Source organism: Lepidochelys kempii, chromosome 7 (assembly GCF_965140285.1).
Source record: "Lepidochelys kempii isolate rLepKem1 chromosome 7, rLepKem1.hap1, whole genome shotgun sequence".
Taxonomy (NCBI): domain Eukaryota; kingdom Metazoa; phylum Chordata; order Testudines; family Cheloniidae; genus Lepidochelys; species Lepidochelys kempii.
Genome location: NC_136386.1, coordinates 12,755,970 through 12,777,526, shown reverse-complemented (window position 1 = coordinate 12,777,526; position 21,557 = coordinate 12,755,970). Strand labels below are relative to the sequence as shown.

The 21,557-nt window shown below is 42.2% G+C and overlaps 1 protein-coding gene across 11 annotated transcripts in view; it reads right to left on the bottom strand.

Moving 5' to 3' along the window:
* CHL1 (cell adhesion molecule L1 like) overlaps positions 1 to 19,402 on the bottom strand; it is a 203,889-nt gene extending 184,487 nt beyond the window's left edge. For 7 of the 11 annotated variants that reach the window (XR_013636026.1, XR_013636025.1, XM_078853556.1 and 4 more), the window contains exon 1: positions 16,224 to 16,777. The gene's annotated coding sequence lies outside the window, so the exon portion shown is untranslated. Of the gene's footprint in view, positions 1 to 9,734; positions 9,821 to 16,223; positions 16,778 to 16,891; positions 17,015 to 19,382 lie in introns of those variants that run through there. The other 4 variants (XM_078853559.1, XM_078853561.1, XM_078853560.1 and 1 more) reach the window with 4 other exon arrangements.
* Positions 19,403 to 21,557: the final 2,155 nt, after the last annotated feature.

The following is a 21,557-nucleotide window of genomic DNA, read 5'->3' as shown; positions in this document are numbered from 1 at the left end:
TCCAAAGGACTTGAATGGGAGTTGAGTTCGGCCAACGGTCAGCACTTTTAAAAATATCAGCCTCAAACTGTTCTTAGCATGAAACAGTAATAGCACTTGTGAATTTTAACAGAAGTAGCAACACTCAGTGATCCTGAAAGGACAGTACATCATCCTCTCCAAAGGGATAAAACATTAGGAGATAAAGGATACAAATTGTAGAACCAGGGTGCAGTCCCACCCTGAAATGAACTTGGCTTACACCACTTATTTGTACTGGACTAATAGTTCATTTATTGACACTGTACCTGACCCAGACAGAAAAAGGAACATTTTATGTACACAAACTAAAATTCAATGCATTAAACTCATCTGTTCATGTGCAAGTGTTTTGTTTCAAGCACCATCCCCTTTCTCAGGTAAATTTTGAGTTTGGCATTTTGGGTTGAAAGATGCATAAAACTCTAAATGGCCAAACACCTTACTATGGACTAAACATTAAAGGAGTTCACATGTGTACTGTTTATTCCAGTATGTGCATGGTATAAATAACGGAAGAGAAAAAAATAGTCCTTTCCATGGTAGTATTTGTATGAGGCTAACATATTTGGTCATACCATGCCCCGTTACAAGCACGCTTAGTGTACATTTTGGAGGAAGGCAGGATTCTAGTAGAGTTTTTTAAAATTTAGGCTGTCACTTGTCTTGTGAATATACAGATATTTCAATATATTCTGATACAGAAGGTCAGTCCTCAGAGGACAGCTGAACACTTGATGTTTGTTCTCTTCCCCACCCCCTAGCTCCATCAAATACATCCACACATATTTATAATGCACAGAGAATTAAATTTTCATCTTGATGTGCAGTTGGAATTACATGAGGTTTCTCTGCATAGTAATCATGAAGCAGACTGATGATGAAAACTGGCTGTGCCAATAAGATAATTAGATACAAGGCTCACATGCTTTCACTGACGTAAATCAGAGAGATCCCTTGGACTAAAGTGGGTGCAGGACTGGACTTTGCTTTTTTTTTTTTTCCTTTGGTGAGTGCCAGTATATTCTGTAGTTACGCTTCTTTATTAAAACTATGTGCTGTATTAGAACTCAAATTGATTTTGATTTCCAGCAGTTCATTAGGATGTAACAGGAAATGAAGCTCAACATTCCAATTAGAGTGCCTCCCAGCAGGTGCGCTCGGTTTGGAGTAGGTATTACCATAAAAGCACCTTCCAGTAGGGCATGTAGCATATTATCCAGATACAAACAATAGTATAATCAGGGATAATCCAATCCCAGATTTAAGTAAAAGTCTGAGTGAAAACTGGATGAGCTGTAGCTCATGAAAGCTTATGCTCAAATAAATTTGTTAGTCTCACAAGTCCTTTTCTTTTTGCGAATACAGACTAACATGGCTGCTACTCTGAAACCTGAGTGAAAACTGACTCAATCAGTGGATGGAAAAGTGTGTTTGCCACAAATGTAGTAAAGCCTCCGTTTGTTGAGCTCCTGTTGATTTCAGTGGGAGTCCTGTGAATACTGGGATGGGTCCTGGCTTTGTAATATGTATGGGAGAGCGATTTAATCGCAACCATTTTTATGGGTCAAACAACAGCAGTGTAGTTACTCATCTGACTCAGTAAAAAACTGCACATTAAAAAAACAAAACAAAGTGAATATTTTATTTTCAGTCGGAACAGGATGCAAGTTTAAACCAAAATAGAACAGACACAACAAGTATTTTTTTAAAGCCAGTCTACAATAAGAATTCAAATGCAGAATGAACAAAATGCTTTCAGATGTGATGAGACCAACGTAGTATCCATGATACAAGTGGGCAGATCTCTAAATGGTGTAGATCAGTGCAACTCAATCAACTTAAATGGTGCTATGTGATTTATACCAGCTGAGAGTCTGGACCACTATGTTTATTTTTCAAACTGCTCAAATTGTAAGTTATATTTTGTCACTGGTCTTGGGTTGAAGTCCTAGAGTAAGTGATAATGGGAGTTTGGCTATTGACTCAATAAAACCAAGCTTTCACCCTTAAGGTACATGTACACTGGAAAAAAGGACCCCGGGCTCAGCCCTGGCTGGGCCTGTTCAGCCGACTCAGGCTCACAGAGCTTGGGCTGCAGGGTTAAAAATTGCCATGTAGATGTTTCGGCTCAGGCTGGAGCCCAAGCTCTGGGACCCTGCCCCATTGTGGTTTCCCAAGTCCAAATGTTTGTTCAGCAATTTTGCAGCCTCTCAGCCCAAGCCTGAGCCAGCTGTGGAGCTTTAATTGCAGTATAGTTGTACCTTCAGTTTCCATGTGTAATACAAGGATTGAAAGAAGTCATATAAGTAATCACTGTTACATTATGCCGACCATGCTTACTACTTCCACAACTCCGTCTCCTCATGGTGCTGGAACTAGGGGCATTGCCGTCACCCCGGCTTGAAGTAGTAACAACAAACACATGGTTTCCATCATCAGAATCCTCACCATAAAAATTATTCCAGAACCCCTGCCATCTCCCGTAAGTGTCTGATAAAATAAATGTATTCTACATTCATATGGAACTGGGAACAAGCATCCAGTTACTTCTCCTCCCCCCGTCCATAAATATAATTATAGTTGCAATTTAAGTGAATGACATTATAAGTATTATTCCCCACCACCAAATTCAGTAAACACCACAGCAGTGATGCTCCTGACAGACACTTCAGCTAGATTGACTCAGGATAAGTCACCTGGGTACAGTAGAGTATTTTCAGTAGCAGAACTTCATCTTACCAGAGAAGATCAGAGGAAGCATAGTTTGGACCATGTTCAGGTCAAAATGCAAGACTCATAAGATCATCCCCCAGTAATGGCATTTTGGAAGGACCAAATCACTACTGGAGAGAGATGAAGAAATGAAGCAGAAAGCTAAGAGAAAAGAACTAGACCCCAACTGAGCAAGATACTTAAATACACGAGTAGTCCTGATAAAAATCAAAACAATTAACTCTTGTGCTCACTTACCTTGCTTCAGCAAGGTCCTAGAGAGGAGAGCAAATAAAGACCTACCGAAACATGCGCTGGGAACAAGCAGGGTTGGGAGCACATTGAGCACTCTGTGTAATTGTCATGTACCATTTAGACAGGACAGTGCACCAGAGTTATCAATAATAAATTCTTGATGAATTTTACAGGTGCTAATTCTTATTAGCAGCAACCTACATGAAACATTCCAAATGTAAAAGTATCTGTTTTGTTAGCATTTGTAAATTAGCCATTGATTTATTCTGGACTCTCAAGGCAAACTCTCCTTACTCAGGTGAGCAGGCCAATTCTTCATTAAAGCTAACACCTTTGGGTAACTAGATATGGCAATTGCAATAACAACCTGTCATAAATATAAAGGGAAGGGTAAACCCCTTTGAAATCCCTCCTGGCCAGGGGAAAGCTCCTCTCACCTGTAAAGGGTTAAGAAGCTAAAGGTAACCTCGCTGGCACCTGACCAAAATGACCAATGAGGAGACAAGATACTTTCAAAAGCTGGGAGGAGGGAGAGAAACAAAGGGTCTGTGTCTGTCTGTAGTCGTCTTGGCCAGGGACAGAACAGGAATGGAGTCTTAGAACTTTTAGTAAGTAATCTAGCTAGGTATGTGTTAGATTATGATTTCTTTAAATGGCTGAGAAAAGAATTGTGCTGAATAGAATAACTATTTCTGTCTGTGTATCTTTTTTGTAACTTAAGGTTTTGCCTAGAGGGGTTCTCTATGTTTTTGAATCTAATTACCCTGTAAGATATCTACCATTCTGATTTTACAGGGGGGATTTCTTTATTTCTATTTACTTCTATTTTTTATTAAAAGTCTTCTTGTAAAACACTGAATGCTTTTTCATTGTTCTCAGATCCAAGGGTTTGGGTCTGTGGTCACCTATGCAAATTGGTGAGGCTTTTTATCCAACATTTCCCAGGAAAGGGGGGGTGCAAGTGTTGGGAGGATTGTTCATTGTTCTTAAGATCCAAGGGTCTGGGTCTGTAGTCACCTAGGGAAATTGGTGAGGCTTTTTACCAAACCTTGTCCAGGAAGTGGGGTGCAAGGTTTTGGGAAGTATTTTGGGGGGAAGGACGCGTCCAAACAGCTCTTCCCCAGTAACCAGTATTAGTTTGGTGGTAGTAGCGGCCAGTCCAAGGATAACAGGGGTAATATTTTGTACCTTGGGGAAGTTTTGACCTAAGCTGGTAAAGATAAGCTTAGGAGGTTTTTCATGCAGGTCCCCACATCTGTACCCTAGAGTTCAGAGTGGGGGAGGAACCTTGACATGGTGGCAGAGGTGGGATTAACCTGAAATCATTTTGAGATCCAGTTGAGATTTTTTGAACTAGAAATACAGATTTTAAAAAAATAGAAGTAAATAGAAATAAAGAAATCCCCCCTGTAAAATCAGGATGGTAGATATCTTACAGGGTAATTAGATTCAAAAACATAGAGAACCCCTCTAGGCAAAACCTTAAGTTACAAAAAAGGTACACAGACAGAAATAGTTATTCTATTCAGCACAATTCTTTTCTCAGCCATTTAAAGAAATCATAATCTAACACATACCTAGCTAGATTACTTACTAAAAGTTCTAAGACTCCATTCCTGTTCTGTCCCTGGCCAAGACGACTACAGACAGACACAGACCCTTTGTTTCTCTCCCTCCTCCCAGCTTTTGAAAGTATCTTGTCTCCTCATTGGTCATTTTGGTCAGGTGCCAGCGAGGTTACCTTTAGCTTCTTAACCCTTTACAGGTGAGAGGAGCTTTCCCCTGGCCAGGAGGGATTTCAAAGGGGTTTACCCTTCCCTTTATATTTATGACACAACCCAAGGTGAAATGTTTTAAAGATGCATCAGACTTGTAACAATGCAACATGCTGGAGACAAGCTGCATGATGCATTTTAAAAAGTGCTCTTTCAAGCTGTAGGAATACGTCCCAAGAGGCCAGCCCTTCCTTTTCCCTCCTTTTAAAGTGCCTTGGAAGCACAACAAGCAGCATTGGAGATTACTTCTTATGTGTTAACTGGCTGAAAGTCTGACAGTGAAATGCTGTCAAACTGCAGAAGTAAGAGGTGTGGGAGAGATATAGCTGGGTGGGAGAAAGAAGCAGAGTGAAAGGGAGGTTGGCCCAATGCTGCAACTCACTCAAGTAGTCTTACAAGAGTAACCTCACTGACTTTTACTGGAATTCTAGCCTGAGTAGATTGTAGGATTTGACCTGTGGAATGTGCATGCTGAGACAACTAGCTTTTAATGATCATTGCTACTTATAGGCATTTGGGGTGCGATTTTCATAAACTCCTAAATTACTTAGCAGCACCAGTCCCATAGAAAGCTATTGAAAGTCAAAGAGACTGGAGTCCCTAAGTCACCTAGGTGCTCTCGAAAAATCTCATCCCTGTCTTGCATTTTACTAAGACCAAATTCTTGAAGATTTGGGCTTGAACTTCCATGCTATGTGTACATCTACTTCCTACCCAAGAGAACACCAGTGAAATGCATACCCTTAAAATGGAATCACCGTGTCCCCCATGAGAAAAAAATGTTGCCACCTCTAAGCAAGATCAATGGTTACAAATGAACTTATTCCATAAATATGCGACCCTTATGTAGCCTCCTGCTCCCGGAGGATGGAGGAAGCACCAGCAGCTACAGAAGGGACCATCCTTGAGCAGTCAATAAAAGGCAGCTCAAAAAGGAAGCCACAGCTGCAGAGATGTGAACACCCATATAGCAGAGGAATGTCTTCCTCCTTACTATTCAGAATTCCCAGGCAGAGACACATTAGAGGAGAGGAGAAGCAAGAGGCAGGTTCCCTGAAGAGGCCATAACAAGGCTGCAGGTCACCTTTTTCTTTCTCACAAAACTTAGGTAGAAAGAGCTATGGGGGAACTCTTCAACATTGGCCTGACTTCTGCAATTAGGGCATTTATTTGGAGGGTACCTGCCAGAAACCCCAGGGCCACAAACTCTAATTTTTCCTCACTTCTGAGCTGTTTTTACATCAAGCAAGTATCATGTCTTTCCTCCCTGGAAGGAATAAACTACCTGAAAAGAACAGTTGCCGGTTTCTCATCAGGTGGAAGGAAGAGCCCAGGGACTGAGTACCAGGAAACATTCTGAAAGTTTGAGAATCCTAAGGGGATGGTATCCGGGGCTGTTTTCAGCCACTGGCACCCCTTCACGGTTGAGTAGGTTGCTGCCCCTTTGTTCAGCCAATTGCTATTTAATCCCATGTCTGGTTGTTCCTTATAACATCAGCCCTCCAGCCAGATCATTAATAATCTTTCACCGCTTGGGGTGGTAAAAATTCTGGTAGGTCAGGAGGCTGGTAACCCTAGCAAAGGACCAACAGTATCTACCTTAAGATTAGCTTTGCCTGGCGTTCAGCTGCCTTTGTCCTTCAGACTTTACTAACCCCTCTGCTAGGTTGGTAGGGGAACCCAGGCCCACCCCAAACTCCGGGTCCCAGCCCAAGGACCCTGTGGGAAGCTGTTGGAACTGGTTTTTTGCAATCTCTTACTGCTTTCCACCATGCCTCTCTTGTAGGCTTTCCCAGACTCACACTCCATGATCCTCTTTTTTCTAGAGGTCCAGTTACGTAAGCAGATTCCTTCCAGTCCATTGCTGAATGAGCCTCCTTTCTGTGGTTCTCAACTTCTCTGTCAGTCACCCCTCCCTTCCAACCTGCAGCCTTTTTATCTCCTCAGCTGTTGTAGGGCCACCAATTAGTCCCAGCTGAGGGGGCAACTCATCCCCCATTAACCCTTTAGCAGGTGGTACAGCATGGGGTCTGTACACCTCATGACAGAAAGCAACATTCCCTTGGCTCTCAAATGAGCACTAGCCTCTCCAAGGGTGACCCATATTTGCACTGAGCAAATAATGAAAGCTAAGACTGATCAAATACTGTATTCAAAAACTTTCATGTTGTCAAGGTGCCACCAGACTCCTTGTTGGTTTTGTATTCAAAAAGTGTCACAAAATTGTTCAAATACATGATTCACCTACTACAGTCACGAATTATTCAGCTAATTCAATAGGCTGGGAAATATGAAAGCGTCATCATTTAGCCTAAAAGTATCATGAACACAAGGAAATTCACATGAACAATAGTGTTGTCACCGTACTACTCGCAGACCTAAAAACACCTAAACTTAAGCCTTGGTGATTCTGTCTTCATCTATGCAAAATCCTAGTGACTTCCATGAAGCTTTATGAGGGCCCTGGTGGATGGAACAGCTTGCAAGATCGGGGCCTGAGTTACGCTGATTAATATTAGCACAACTAACACTGTATAATGATATAAACAGTAATGCTGATCTGGTAGAGACCATTTATAATGTATGGCTTCCCCCCGTCCCTCCCCAGTTTCAAACTCAATCTCCCATACTTGGGGATAGGGTGGAGAAAGAGAAACAAATATTTGGAAGCCACATCTACAGTGCAGGGCACAAAACAATCCTCAACAAATATTAAAATATCATAAAAATCCATTGTATTTCCAACTATGTTGAATGTTTGGTACAGTTACCCAGAGGAAGCAAAGGAAACCAATTGGAGACGTTGGGTCAGCACCATTTTTTACCATGCACATTCACCTAACATACACAGGCAATTACTGCCACAGCATACATAAATAAGGCATTTGTACATACAAATGGTCTACGTAAGTGCATGCACAAATCAGATGCAAAAAAGAGCAAACAAAAATTATTTTTGTCTTTGGGCCACAGCTTCATGGGAGAAAAATAAAAAAACAAATCAAACCTTAAATGATGCTCAGATGTCAGACAGCACTAGCATTAAGTCAGAAATGTTTGTAATGGGCTTTTCCTAGAATGTATGTAATACTTTTTCTAAATAAGTGTCAGGAATCAAGGCCTGCAGCAGAGCCAGACTCAGAGCACCCTAAGGAGTGCAGCAGGCTGCCGGATTGGATGCACTGCCAGATTGGTTGGAAGACTCAGCAGACCAGCTCTCAAGCTGCAGTTCAGCAACTACTCAAAGCATTTGCCTATGGCTATGATAACTCTGCCTGTTTGTTCCCAGCCTGCTCCAGTTTTGCCTCCCTCCAGGTAACCTGGTTCTGACCATGGGCTCAGATTCTTGTCTCTAGCTGGGACCCTTGGCTCTGACACTGGCCTCTGATTCCTGCCTACCAATGCCTGCTCCAACCAGCAGGAACAACCATCCATGTCCCAGTAATTGACAATAAGGCTAAATCCCTTAAGTGGTATTGTACCTTCCTTTACTACTTTAGGTTACTGGGGCTATTCTTAATTCCTCAGGGGAATGCACAAAAAAGCCCTGCTCTTTGGTTGTCACAAAATGATACATTAGGCATTATTTGCCACCTCCGTTAGTAGGCCAGATTCCATTACTGCACCCAGCCCATTTGGCTGCATCAGGTTCTTGACAAGGACATCAAATGTATAACTTTGTGCTTGGTCAGGAAGCCACATGAGGGATAGGAATTGTTCCAGGGATGGAGAGAAAACAGATACAAAGGAACAGACAGCAGTTCTGTACATAAACAAGGAATGCTCTGCAGATGGGACTGCCATGTTTTGAGGGGATTTTTTCCCCCTTAACAATAAAGATGAGGAGCTTTAATGAGCTAAAAATCATAGAATCATAGAATATCAGGGTTGGAAGGGACCCCAGAAGGCCATCTAGTCCAACCCCCTGCTCGAAGCAGGACCAATTCCCAGTTAAATCATCCCAGCCAGGACTTTGTCAAGCCTGACCTTAAATACCTCTAAGGAAGGAGATTCTACCACCTCCCTAGGTAACGCATTCCAGTGTTTCACCAACCTCTTAGTGAAAAAGTTTTTCCTAATATCCAATCTAAACCTCCCCACTGCAACTTGAGACCATTACTCCTCGTTCTGTCATCTGCTACCATTGAGAACAGTCTAGAGCCATCCTCTTTGGAACCCCCTTTCAGGTAGTTGAAAGCAGCTATCAAATCCCCCCTCATTCTTCTCTTCTGCAGGCTAAACAATCCCAGCTCCCTCAGCCTCTCCTCATAACTCATGTGTTCCAGTCCCCTAATCATTTTTGTTGCCCTTCGCTGGACTCTCTCCAATTTATCCACATCCTTCTTGAAGTGTGGGGCCCAAAACTGGACACAGTACTCCAGATGAGGCCTCACCAATGTCGAATAGAGGGGAACGATCACGTCCCTCGATCTGCTCGCTATGCCCCTACTTATACATCCCAAAATGCCATTGGCCTTCTTGGCAACAAGGGCACACTGCTGACTCATCTCCAGCTTCTCGTCCACTGTCACCCCTAGGTCCTTTTCCGCAGAACTGCTGCCTAGCCATTCGGTCCCTAGTCTGTAGCTGTGCATTGGGTTCTTCCGTCCTAAGTGCAGGACCCTGCACTTATCCTTATTGAACCTCATCAGATTTCTTTTGGCCCAATCCTCTAATTTGTCTAGGTCCTTCTGTATCCTATCCCTCCCCTCCAGCGTATCTACCACTCCTCCCAGTTTAGTATCATCCGCAAATTTGCTGAGAGTGCAATCCACACCATCCTCCAGATCATTTATGAAGATATTGAACAAAATATCCATATCCATCCACATAAGATTAGTATGATCTGGAGTCTTGTGATTTTTCACTGGTTTGGGGGCTTTAAGTTGTTACAGCAGTGTGTTTTTTTTTTTTTTGTGATTATTTTTTAACAGCCGTATTATTTTGCAGAGTTCAGATCTGTCAGCCTACCTTTGAAATTCCCACTGAGCTTGAGGGGAGAGCTAACAGCAGAATGATGCCAGGATCCAGTCCAAAGTTTCTTGCTATGCATACACCTAGGTTGTTTGGAAACAGGACCATACGCACATAGTTTGTAATACACTCTTGCAAGAATGGTTTTATTAACTCTTATTTACACATTCTGGGGTCAGATTCTGGTTCACCATGGAAGTGGACCCAAAACAAGCAGACATTAATGTTATTATTATGTACCCTGTGAAAGCATCCATGACTGCGGATCATGGACAAGGACCCCATTGTGCTAGGTGCTGTAAAAACAGAACAAAAGACAACCCCTGTCCCTAAAAGCTTTCACTCTAAGCAAAAGCAACATTATTGTAGCCACCATCATCCCTGACTCTCACCTCAATACCCCCCTACATGGATTATTTTACTAGGAGCAAGAACGATCAGCAGGGGTGCTCAGAACCCACAGTGATAACAGCGACATAAGTACACAGATAGATAGTGGGGATGTGCAATTCATGTTGAGATCAATGGACACATACTCACACAGATATGACCACTACCATCCTAAATCGCTATGCTCCACCCTGGAAAATCTCTCCACGATTCCAGCCAGGGGCCACACGTGGAGAGATCTTGATTTTCGCCTGAATCTGAACAGCAAGTGTCTACACGGCATTCTACCCTGTACGACGTGGTTTTGGCACTGTTGATAAATTGAATAGTCAATTGCTTGACCACACTTTAGTTCATTATGAAATATATTCAAGAGACCAAATTATATCGGTCAGGTTAATTGCTACAAGATTATAATAATATAGTACAGGGAAAAGGTTCAATACAATACCAGTCTCCAGGATGCTGTCTCACAAGCAGCAGTCTTACATTTGCCTTACACAGAAGGTGTGCCCTCGAACTTACACCCCTAAAGTCGTCTTTTTACATCCAACCTATTCACAAGGAAAAGATGTGCGACATCTGAAACTAAACTCAACCAATCAGCTTTCCACCTTGTTTCTGTGGTACCACAGTGTGCCCCTTATCTCTTTGTTATGAACAAATACAATCCTAGTACCAAGGGGCATGAGGACACCTCTTAGGTTTGTACCAGGGTAGACTATTCATATATCTTGGCCTTTTCCTTTGGGACATTCAAATACTGTCCTAGGAGAATAACTCTCTCTCTCTTCCTGTGGGGAAAACATTTTATGTCCTGATCCAAACCCATTTTTCCATTTAGTTATGCCAAAAGCTTACGGCAACTAATGCAAAAAGTGTTATGGGATACCTGACGTGGGTGAACCTAATTGTGGGGAGACTATAATACATTCAGTTAACTTCCAAACACTTTTATTAATAAGATGCCTTACATCTAGGTATTGGCTGACGGGGTGTGCAAAAGCACACAGACAGCCAGAATCAGGCCATATACAGAAGAACCTCAGAGTTACGAATGCCTCGGGAATGGAGGTTGTTCATAAATGAACAAAACGTTATGTTTTTTCTGTCAAAAGCTTACAACTGAGCATTGACTTAATACAGCCTTGAAACTTTATTATGCAGAAGAAAAATGCTGCTTTTAACCATCTTAATTTAAATGAAACTGTTTCCTTACCTTGTCAATTTTTTTAAAAAACTTCACCTTTTTTATTTTTAGTAGTTTACATTTAACACTGTACTGTACTGTATTTGGGGGTTGGAGCAGGGGTGAAAGTAACTTAAAGTCTTACTGGTACAGGGCCTAGCTCCGGGCCCCTGGAAGGGGTGGGGCCTTGGGCAGAAGGGGCGGGACTGGGGTCAGCCACCCCCAGCCAGCCCTTCAGCGCTGCCCGGCCCGCACCACCCAGGGCTCCGGTGGCAATTTAAAGGGCATGGGGCTCCGGCTGCTGCAGCTGAGCAAGCTTCCCCTTCCCCCCTCCCCCCCCAGCCCCTTCCCCCTTCCCGGCAGCCTAGGGAGGGCAAGAGGGGCAGTGACGTTAAAACGCTGCCACAACAGGACCCTACAGGCAGGGCCAGGGGAGGGAGAGGAAGGGGGACGTCAAAGTTTAACGTCGGCTGTATACGGGCCTGTACCGGCAGCCACCTCTTACCCACCCCCTTTCACCTCAGGGAGTGTGGGTGTGTGTATGTGTTTCTCTTCTGCTGCCTGATTGCATACTTCTGGTTCCAGATGAGGTAGGCTGTTGACAAGTCAGTTTATAACTGTGGTGTTCATAATTCTGAGTTTCTACTGTATCAATACACATAAAGGGGCAGAAATATTTTTGTGGTGAACCCTTCACCCTGAATTTCCCCGACTTCTCTTCAATCAAAATCTGAACTGTAGTTTTACATTGAATCCTTTTTGTTCTGAATTCATAAAAGTCATTTCTGATCTATTTAAAAATGATACACAAAGCAGTTTTCTACGTTCCATATGAAGCAATATGGATCTGGAGTATAAGGCTGCATCTTGCTATTATTCCAGATGCAGAAACTCCAAATGGAATTATGGGAGTCTTGGATACCAAAAATCAAGCAAACATGGGATATTGTCTTACAGACACTCTTCAGAAATACTGGCCCAGATTCTGAGTGTTACTGAGAGGAACTATATCATAGTGTTATTGTTAGATGTTGACAGGAAAGCAATTCTTTAGTTAACTGTACAATTTTAAAAATCGGTTATATCTTGGTCACCTGCTGTAATTTAGGCTGCCTGTGTTTATCTTTCTTTCACTTTGCTGAGTCCTAAATCTGTTATTTCCTTTGGATGAAGAATACACAAAATGTATCTTATAAAACAAAATCTCTGCTACTGGGAACTGCCCAGCGAAGTTCTCCAGTCATATGAACTACAGGATTTGCCAAACTGCCCTGATATAATTCAGATAATCATCAAACTGCATGTTCCATGTTATGTTCCATTTACTCATAATGAAGTATGATGTAACTCAACATGACCTATCAGGACCTCACATTTCAAGACAGCATGACAAAAAGCACTGAGTGGATGAATTTCTTTGTTGGGATTATGCTTCCCACTGATGGTTTCCTTTCAACAGATGTCTGACTGAGAAAGGACAAATATTTAATTGCAACTTATTATAAAACACTGAGCATATCAAATTCTGAGTTTCCAAGTAGCAATGGTAGTAATGACAGGTTTCAGAGTAACAGCCGTGTTAGTCTGTATTCGCAAAAAGAAAAGGAGTACTTGTGGCACCTTAGAGACTAACCCATTTATTTGTAGTTAATGGTAGTAATGTGTTTTTTTGTCCCTTCCCCCCTTTTTCATACACATTCTGCTACCCAGCTTCAATACTAGAGTAAGGCACATCATTTTTAGTAACATATAATCTGAATTAGTTATGGTGAGGCTTTTGTACTGGCAAAAAATGTTCTTTAACTAAAACAGAATTTTCTAGTTAGTGGACAAGTACCAGAAGAAAATTGTGGAATCATGTGGGGTTGCTAAGCAACCAATAGTTCCAGTGTCACTTGTTTGTGATCAATTCAAGTCATTCATCAGGCTCTGAAGCACCATGCTAAGGAATTCCAACAAATTTGTTCCTTGGGAATGCCACAGAGACTTCCTGCAACACAGTAACACTTTCATTCTTAGAAGATAAACTTAGATGTTCTTTTGATGAAATGTGATATGTTAATTCATTATTCTTAACATACTACTAATGGGCAAAGCTTTAATTAACTAACTACATCATTGTAACACATGAGAGATAAAATGGAGTAATTAGTACTGCTTAAAAGGAGTCACTATCCTCTCCCACTGGGAAAATGAAGAAGGAAGCTTCCTTATCATGCAAACAATTGTCCACAAACATCACTATATGTAATTTGCAGCTAGCTTTTGTTATTTTTTCCAGTGATACGTGATAAATTACATTTTTAATGGCAAACAAAATGGCTGCAGTCCAAAGCACACTAGGTAGACCTAAAAGGCTGTGAATAATATAATCTTTCATTTAAAAGGAATGCTTATCTCTGGGCTTTCTGGAAAAAAGGGATGTACTATTATGCCTTCACTCATTAAGTTTAATTACAAATGTGGCACATTGTAATTATTATTGGCATTTACTTTCTCTATAGACAGTCAGTGAGTTAAGGATAAAACTGTAATCAAAATGCACATAACTGAAAACATAGTATCCTTACTGTTTTGTTTCAGTCTCTGTTTCAGAATTCAATGCCTCATATTCTGATTGTTTAAAATGTTGTACTGTATTACAAATTTCAAACAGTGAATGTAAAAGCTGCGCTTATATTTATGGTAAAACTTCTACAAGACCAATTTGCTTATAATTTTTTGGTCATGGACATTTCCCAGAATTTTCATACAAATCCTGGTTATTTTCTCCCTTGCATACATTATTTTGTCCCATGCCTTGCTCTTGTTATCATAGGACCTGGTTTTGTAATCAACTTACTCAGGCAAAACTCCCACTGACAACAAAAGGACCCTTGCTTGAGTAAGTAATACAGAAGCTTGGTTCACAAGCCTTTTCAATTTCATTAAAAACAAATTGCCTTTCTAAGAGCAAATCATTCAGTACTTTGAAGATACCACAAAAGGTCATATTAGGACATTAATGATATATCACATTAAAAAAAATCCTCCCTAAAATGAATATTCTATATTTTTATTTTACAAGATGGTGACCAAATTTGGAAACAATATGTTGTTAAGTAAATAAGATCTGCATGCAAAGGATCATGGGTTATAATGTGCCAATGATCATATGAACTGCTCCAATGTTTCCAAATTTGGTCACCATCTTCTAAAATGAATATTCTATATTTTTCCTTAAGGGAGATTTTTTAAATGTATAAGTCACAATCTGTCTCTTTGAGGAGCACTAGGGGTCAGTTCATACTATTTATTCAGTAGTGCTCAGTGGTGCTTATGAAGTTCTTCCAAATATCATTCCATTAACACTTATTTTCAACAACATAATTTAACTTTGTCAGATAAAATAGCACTGCACAGTCAAACAAATTGAGAAATTTCCCAACAATATGTATCAGATTACACTACTTCTAATGACTAGTAATAAATATATATGGCTATATATATGGCTTTTTATCGATTAATGATGTATGAAAACATACTGCATTTTCAGACATGATTTTTACAACTTCTCTGTCCACCTGTCTAAAACATGTCATGTCAAAAACTGGACCCAAATAATGTTAGTGATGAGCTGTGTGTGAAAAGGCAACTTCTGTTTCCTGGTGCAAAGTCTTCTGTGGGCTGTTTGTTAATTTATTCTACTACATTGCATAAAAGCCTACTGAAATTATGCAATCAGAAAATGTAAGTGGAACCACTTATTAAATAAAGCTTTGTGGTTATCAAAATTATAAACAGATGCATCTTTTGATTAATAACTTGGATTGTACAATGAGAATACCATTAAACTACCATACATCACTAAGACCAATTGGTTCTTGCATTTCTCCCTACTTTTGGTGAGTTCATCTACATTTTACTGCAAAAATGAATTACCACAACTTTAATAAAAGATGTTAAATATTTGTAAGAAAAAGAGATGACTACTGAAAAACGACACTCGCCCCACTACCCCACCACCACCACAAGAATCTGAAAATATATAACCCCAACGGAAACTGAAATTGAGGCTTGCAAACTTGAACTTTCACAAAACAATGTGAATTCAGAAGAAACAATCCTAAAACTAACAGTCACCTCATGCTATTTGTGTTTGTGATCTTAGTTACACAGATACCAAACAGATCTTCTCTTCTTCGCCTGCTATTTCTGCTGAAAGTTTCCCCTTATTTCCCTGCAGTGCAAACTTTCGCTGGACAACAGTTTTGCACGGTGTGTCACAGCATGCGTTTAAGAAAAATGCATCAAAACTGCCTGTACAATAAGGACAGACCATCTCAAAATGCCTCGGACTCAGAAAATGCGTGAAGGACTAATTGGGATCTTGCTCCCCAAAACACGTGCGAGGGGGACGATCTGTCCTAGAGGCACTGTGAAGCGAAGCCAAAGAGCAAAAAGATTCCAGAGCTCAATTAAGACCTGCCAACCCAGCTCCCTCGCACAATAGTACTGATCTGAGTTCCCTGGGTACTTTCCAAGGCTCCGCCGAGCGTTAAAGCGTTTGCATCCAGCGACTAGGCACATCCATAAAGCTACGCCGCTGTTGGGGGTTTAACTCCAGCCCAGCCGCTCTGCTCCAGGGAGAGCCTGCTTGACACACACACGTAGGCATGAGGGTTCAGTGCAATCAGCTGCTTTCCGAGCCCTTTAAACCCCCTGCCTCAGCATGTCTGCCTCAGCTTCCCACTATCGCCTTGCCTGCCCCCACCCCAACATCAGATCTGATGTTTCCCCGGGGCAGAGCGGCTTTTTTGCCAGCAAGAAACCCACTGGCCTCAACCCCCTATCAAAGAAAAATACCCCCTCCCACCCCACTTCCCACCTTCTACCCTCATCCAACCACACGTCTACCCAACCAGTACCTGGGCTTGCTGGTTCCAGCTCAGGGCGGGCGGGGAGGGGGCTTGCTTTTTGGTGGTTAAGGTCCCTCGTTGGGTAGAGCCCGGAGTTCGCAGGGGACAGGGAGAAGCGCCCGGCTGGAGCTGCGGTTCTTGGGCAGCGGCTCCCCCGTCCCAGCGCTCCGAATTAATCGCTTCGCCTTCCCCCCCCCCCCCACCAAAAAGGGGGAACGCGCTGAAAGGAAGAAGGCTCCCTCCGTGACTGGCATCAATATCTCCTTCGGCGGAGCTTCCCGGGAGCCATGGCAACGAGCCCCTAAACCTCCCAAATCTCCCCCCCTGCTTCACACACACACACACACACACACACACACAGAGCGGCGGCTGCTCTGGGGCTGGCCAAGCAGCTCGCACTCCCCAGCACCCGCACAACCCAGCCAGGCTGGGGAAGGTGCGGGGAGGGGCGGCAGCCTGCAGTTCCCCGGCACACGCCCCTCTACCGCAGCTGGAAGCTGTTGCCTTCCTCCCGGGGGATCGGGGGCAGCAGCAGAGCAAAAGCCAGCCCTGCAAAAAGGGGTGCGTGCGTGCAAATTCCTCCCCTCCACCTGATTCAGCTGCAAGGCGGGGAGCAGTTGGCAAGGCAGCCGGACCCACCCCCCTCCCCAACTCTAAGGCAGGTGGGGAGCTCCCACCTGATGCAGCCGCTCCCTCGGGTCGCGTCAATCCGGATCAGCGGAAGGGCTGAGCCGCGGCAGGGCAGCCCCTTGAGGTGGGGAGCGAGCCGCACAGCTCCCAACCCAGGGGCGCGTGGGAAGATCGGGGTCTTCTCCAACGCAGGAGCAGAGCGAGGCGGGGTTCCCCGGGCTGCAGCGCTGGGTGGCTCTCCCCCCAGCTGAGGCTCACCCCTCTCTCCCAGCGGGCTGCAGCTAAGTGCCCGTCTCCTTCCCCAGCTGCCAGAGGGCGAGGAGCGCAGGGTGCCGTCCCAGCATGTTCACACTTTCCACTCCCCCCTCCTCCGCCACGCTGGAGGCTTGGGAGCGCGTGGAGAGCTGGGAACAGCGACTCCAAACTCCCTGGGTGCTGGAACAGTTTCTATAGTGGGGGTGCTGCTGCTGGAGACCATCTATTTGGTGACTGTTATTACTGTTCCAGCCAGGGATGCGGCAGAACCCTCAGCACCCCATCCCAGGGAGCGTGGCTGAGGAGGGGCACGGGGCTGGGGATGCCCCAGGACCCCTCTGATAATCAGGGGCCAAGAGTTGAAAGCCACAGCCAGGGACCTTTGGGGCCTGTGTTAAGGAGCCACCTTCGGAAGCCCCTGAGATGCGGTGCCTGGGAGACCACCAACAGAGCACTTTGGAAAGACACAGGACAAAATAGCATATTCTTGACTGCACGTGGTCCATCCCTCTTCAGTAACTGTACCATGGATGGCACAACAGAAAACTGCAAAGAAAAGGGGCAAAAATCAAGAAAAGGAAAATAATGGTTGAATAGTGGGGTGGGGGAGCACTTTACTGGCAAGACCCTTGGAATAAGGAACTGAAGGGCCAAGGGCGGTCATAGAGAGCCCACTATCTAAGTTAATTAAATCAAAGGGACTAAATAAAACACCAGACTCTTTTCTTGCATCTAAATCAGACCTCTCCGTTTTCCACCAGAGACAAAACTTTATACCCTCCCTATATAAGGCAGGTGCGGTAAGCAATTATTACCATCGCAGATTCCTTACATTAGAGTGTTCTGAAAGTTAATTAATGCCACATCATTTGAGACTCCTTTCAGCATTGTTTTTCTCCACCTCCCTCTACTTTTCTTTTCCCCACCTAGCCAAATTAACTTCTTTTGAATTAGTGAGCATTTGGAATCTCTGGAACATATTGAACCGAATGGAAAGGTTGGCTTTTATGTCTGTGTATTTTCCTTGAATAACCCGTTTATTCCATAGAGTAACATTGAATTTTCCCCTGTGTTTGGCAGGAAGGTGAAGACAAACTATGACCAATCTGTCACCCATGTTCTTAAAAGACTTTACCCAGAAAAGAGGGGAGGGGATTTTGTGAGTACTTGGATTTCTCATGCAGTTTCCTACTTCACTGCTACCTGGGAAATGTGACCTTTCCATGTTTTTCCCCTCTGAGCTTTGTCTGATGTGATGAACAAAAATGATTATAAACACACATTAAACACCAGACTGAGTGAAGGGGTAGGACTCATGGGGATTATTACCACTGGGGTTACAGATTTTTAAAATAGTAACAATTAGAAAGTGTTGATGCACCAGGGAACCATTGTTGTCCACCTCCAGCAAAATTGTTTAGGTGAGATTATTTTTGGACAGGAAGTGAATAAAATGACACATTAGGCTTGGGAAAAGATGTTATAAAGCAAATGAGGTAATAGGAGAGACATTCTGCAAGCTAATAAGAAAGATGGTAGTATAATTTATTTGTTTTGGATAAGGAAACTGAATGCAAAAATCTATACTGAGTCAGTGCTATGGTTTACATTTCAATCATGTAAAATCAACCAATATACAGTCAGAATTTTCTCAGTAACTGTAACTCAGCCAATTTGTGACTATAAGGTTGCTGAAATTTACAACCAGATGCAGAGGGGGAAAACCTACCTCTGTGCAAGGGAGCTAAGTTTGGGTTGCTTGTAAAAGTCACAGATAAATCTAGGAATTCAATATTTTAATTAGGGCCTTGCCCAAAGCCCAGCAAAGGAAACAGGATTATTTCCATTGACTAAAGTGGACAGTTGATCCGGCCTTCACAACAGCTAAACCCTAAGTTTATTTGCTGGTTGTGAGTATATTCAGTTCAAACACAATGAAAAAAAAATGTTACATTGACATGGCACTGCTCTCCAAAGCAGCTGAGAACTCAGCAGTGGGTCTCCACACCTTTATGCACAAGAAACCTCTGCAAACTAATGTGAATGGATCAATGGTGATACTAGTAAAGCAATTTTCTATCACTGTTAGGGCCCTGAATGATGGATGCACTGTGAAGCCGCACGGCCCAGTATCAGCATTGGAGTTAAATAGCAGACTGTACCCATTACCAGCCATTTCCTCATATACACAGCAGAAGCCAGGAGTGGGCTGATTCTCTGACTTCTCAGCACTTCACTTGCATGGCTGGTTAATCTAGCCCCAGCTTTGCGGTGTTAACTCACAGTTTCACTGAGAGGACTGACTCCTTTGCTCATTTTTCTGGGTTTCAGCCTATGTTTCCCTTGCCTGTGGAAAAAAAACAGATAGATGGATGTAAAACAATCAAGAATACTTCAGCTAAATAAATAATTGGCTTACAATTAGAATGCAAAATATGTTGATACTAATACTAAGATAAGACACTAGTGAAAAACTCTTTTATCTAGAGGCCACAGTTTCTCTTAGATGTGGTGTAAATAGACGTATTCCATCATCCTTCGGACTTCAGTGGATAATGAAAATGAACAAATGTTACATGCACTCAATTCATTCTTAATATGGGAGGAAAACAAAGACACATGAAGAACACAAAGACAGTTCAGTAACATGGGTACTTCTAACCAGCTGGTTCCTCTCTCCCTGAATTGCTTGCCTGAAAATAAAAGATGTGCTTCAAAATATCATCCATTTGGCTAGAGAGACACAGATAGGGACATTGGCCAAATCTGTCAAACCCAGGTGTCTAAATATAGGCTCTGACGTTCATACTAAACACCTACATAAAAGTGGCTTGATTTTCACAGGTGCTGATTTTTTGCCCATTGATTGCATTTTAAAAATACAGTACACATTAAATATATATCATCTTCCCAAATCAAATACCAGAGTAAAAGGTTGAGTAATTTAGCTCAGGGTTTCGCCAAAGGAACCCGGAGCTCTAGAGGGTCGAGTTATATCTGACTTTATTTTTAAAAATAGATAGTACTTTCATGTAATAAGTTATCATTTCAAAAAGGCCATTTTCAAAGTCATATAGAAGGGTCAGAGGTTAGAACTTGGATCTTCAAGCTCCCAGGGTGAGTGCTCGGTATTTGAGTCAAAAGAACAGCTGGATAATATCTTCTTTGGCGGAAGAATCATTCTGCCCATAATTGTCAATATATACACAACTGTCATGTATAGTTGTTAAGAAAGATTATGTATTTCTGAGTGCAAACAATCTCAGAAACATTTAGGTGTATGAGTAGGTAGGAACACCAACAGCTGAATGCATTTTGTTACTGATAACATAGCCACAATTCGATGTAATTCCTAGAAGTATTACTCCCAAAAGCAACATTTCTGAGAAACACATAGTGATGGTGGAGAAGTTTATCGGCTGGCTTAAGTAACATCATGCCTACAAACGTTTTATGAGAATGACTTTTTTTTCTGGAAATTGTATTTCAGCCCAGCATTTCAGAGTGTCGCATGAATTGCAGAATTTTGAGAGTAACCAATGAAGTGCAGTTCAATTGTAGCCATTATACCAATTCAAATGATTATTATTGCTCTTATTAAAAATATTACAGAAGCACTCAAAATCTTCTAGGAAGTCTGTAAACACATACAAAGACACGTCCCCTGTCCCTAAAAGCTTTTAATCTTAAAAGGAAAAGCACAGATGAAGGAACAGGGAAAGAGGTACAACATAGAGCAAAGAAAACAAGGTGATGACTGGTGCACATCTCATGAGTTCCTTTTAAAAATAAATATGTGTGCTAATATAAAGCATTCACCTTTATCTTTGAAAGGCAGAAAGTTATAAGGGTCTTGATTGGCATAGTGCAAGTTACAGGAGGACATAATGAAAACTGCTTACTTCCTGCTTCAGAATAAGAACAAGGGGAAAGTCAATGAGATTAAAGGGCAGCAAATTTAAAACAAATAGAAGGACATACCATTTTACACATTTACAATCAACCCTTGGAATTCAGTCTTCAGAGGTCATTAAGTCAAATGCTGTGGCTTTTTAAAACTAGGGCATTTTTTTAAACACCAGATAATTTTATGATTGCTAATAACATTTGTAGCCATGCAAGCTAAAACAATAATGAGGGTAATCAAATCTCATGCTTCAGGGCATAAATTGATTACTTGAGGGGGTCATGAAGGGTATTTTTTTAACCACTGAGTACAAGATTGCACAATTGACTAGGTGCATAACAAGAGGGTTTTGCTACTGTAGATAGACCAATGGTCTGATCTGTCTGACAAATCTGGTGCTCCTTCAGGGAAGCTAAGAAACTTAAGTTCTAGTCCTGCTATTGACTTTGATTCAAAAATTTGATTTTTACTGATAGGGACACCATCAACTTGAATCTAGTCAATTTTAAAATGAATTAAAAGTATTTTTAGGTGATACTACACCTACTTGA